The sequence below is a fragment of the Bos indicus x Bos taurus genome, chromosome 19 (genome assembly GCF_003369695.1).
Source record: "Bos indicus x Bos taurus breed Angus x Brahman F1 hybrid chromosome 19, Bos_hybrid_MaternalHap_v2.0, whole genome shotgun sequence".
Lineage (NCBI taxonomy): Eukaryota > Metazoa > Chordata > Mammalia > Artiodactyla > Bovidae > Bos > Bos indicus x Bos taurus.
The window spans coordinates 25073230-25075620 of record NC_040094.1 but is presented as its reverse complement, the minus strand read 5'-3'; the positions used below and the strand labels follow the sequence as shown (position 1 = coordinate 25075620).

General features: G+C 49.4%; 1 pseudogene; it reads right to left on the bottom strand.

Moving 5' to 3' along the window:
• Window positions 1–912: 912 nt before the first annotated feature.
• LOC113878301 lies at window positions 913–1892 on the bottom strand (annotated as a pseudogene).
• Between the last annotated feature and the right edge of the window lie 499 nt (window positions 1893–2391).

Below are 2391 nucleotides of genomic sequence, written 5' to 3'. Positions count from 1 at the left end.
TTGAACATTTTGCTTTGAGTGCAGGGTAGAGTGGTTGCAAGGAGAGGTGGGACCATGGAGTGAGGAGCTGGCATAACACAGGATAGGGTGGGGTGCTCAGGGATGAGGTCTCTCCACAGGGAAAAGGAAAATAGGAGAAAGCCACAGTCATTATTGCTTTGAGGTCTGAGAGCGCAACGCTGATGTGGCTGAGGAGGGTGTGGATGAGACCATAGAGGACAGAGAGCACCCAACACAAGATGAGGAGTGAAACGCAGAGCCTGCGGAATGGATATCCTCACCCAGGACACCTTCAGTGGGGGTAATGCAGGTGTCTCCAATTGGCTCACAGGAAGCAGGTCCCAAGACCATGTCAGAGCTCAAGACCAAGAGTGTGCTAGAGAGTCCCCTTTCCAGGCAACAACTGGGTATATTATGAAAGACTGGGATGGTGGCACTGTGGCCCTATGGTCAGACAAGTGGAAGACTTTGATCCTGCAAAATTTTAGTATTAGAGTTAACATGACCTTATTTAACGCCAAGGTTGATGAGGTCTGGGGACACTGGTTACACATAGGTGTCCTTTCCTCATCACAGAGATATAAGCTCATTTTGAGCAGGATCTATGCTCTCATGGGGCTTCCCAGGCAGCTCAGTGATAAAGAATCCAGCTGCGAGTGCAGGAGACTCAGGTTCAGTCCCTGGGTCGGGAATATTCCCTAGAAAAGGAAATGGCAACCTGCTTCAGTGTTCTTGCCTGGCAAATCCCATGGACAGAGGAGCCTGGTGGGCTACAGTCCATGGGGGTGGTAAAAGGATCAGACACGACATAGTGACTAAACAACGAGTGTGCCTTTATCACTCCTGCATCCTCCATAGGATAATGCCTCGGACACGAGTTGAAGCAATCACCACTTCAATGCCCAGATTACCTCATGCCAACCTCTGGAAGGCTTTCTCTAAGAGGAGTCTTCCCAGTGCCCCATGCATGGCCTTGATCCCCAGGCTGTAGGTGAAAGGATTCATCATGGAGGTCACCACAGCATACATCAGTGGGGCCACTGAGTCCTTCATGGTGTCGGTTTTAAGAAGCTGCAGATATACCATACCAAGTGTCCCACAGCAGAGGGAGACCACAGCCAAGTGGGAGGCACGGGTGGAGAAAACTTTGTGTTTCCCAGACACTGAAGGTATCTGGAGGATGGCGCTGACAATCCAGACATAGGACGTGATCATGAACCCTCAAGGGGTGAAGAGGATGAAGCAGCCTGTGACAATCAACATTGTGTGACTGATGTGAATGTTAGAACAGGCGAGCCTCAGTAGGACGTACATCTCACAGAAGATGTAGCAGATCTTCCAGGACTCTCAGAAGGTCACCTTGGTCATGAGGAGGGTGTGATGAGGCCACAGAGGACAGAGAGGGCCCAACTCAAGGTGAAGAGTGAAATGCAGAGCTCAGGGCTCATGGCTGTGGTGTAGTGGAGGGGGCGGCAGATGACCACACAGCGGTCAAATGCCATGGTGGCAAGGATGAGGTTGTCCAGAGCCACCAAGGAGACCAGGAAATAGAGCTGAGTCACACACCCTCCATATGAGATGGCTTTGTTCTGAGACTGAAGGTTTACCACCATCTTGGGGCTCTTGTTGGTGATGAAGAAGAGGTCTGTGAAGCAGAGGTTGGCCAGGAAGAAGTACATGGGAGTGTGCAGGCGGGAGTCAGAGCCGATGGCCAGAATGATGAGGACATTTCCCACCACTGTGACCAGGTACATGGACAGGAACATCCAAAACAGGACCCGCTGCTGCTCAGGATTCTGTGAGATCCCCAGGAGGAGGAACTCTGAGACTCCACTCTGGTTGTCTCCATGCATTTCTCCAACTGTCTGCAACATCAGCACCAACAAACGTTTGTTAACTAAGTTACTTCTATTAAACAAGGGCATTCACATACACAAAATCAACTATTCTCTTGGAATTAAAATATCTTGAACTAAATTTTATAATATTTTAATACAGATTTTCATCAAGGTAATACAGGCATAAACATATAGCATGGACAATGTGTAACTTCTAGTCATTCCAGCAACAATTTCTCAGTTCAGTTCACTTCAGTCACTCAGTCGTGTCCCACTCTTTGTGACCCCATGGACTGCAGCACGCCAGGCTTCCCTGTCCATCACCAACTCTCAGAGCTTACTCAAACTCATGTCCATCGAGTCCGTGATGCCATCCAGCCATCTCATCCTCTGTGGTCCTCTTCTTCTCCTGCCCCCAATCCCTCCCAGCTTCAGTGTCTTTTCCAGTGGGTCAAATCTTCGCATGAGGTGGCCAAAGTATTGGAGTTTCAGCTTTAGCATCATTCCTTCCAAAGAACACCCAGGACTGATCTCCTTTAGAATGGACTGGTTG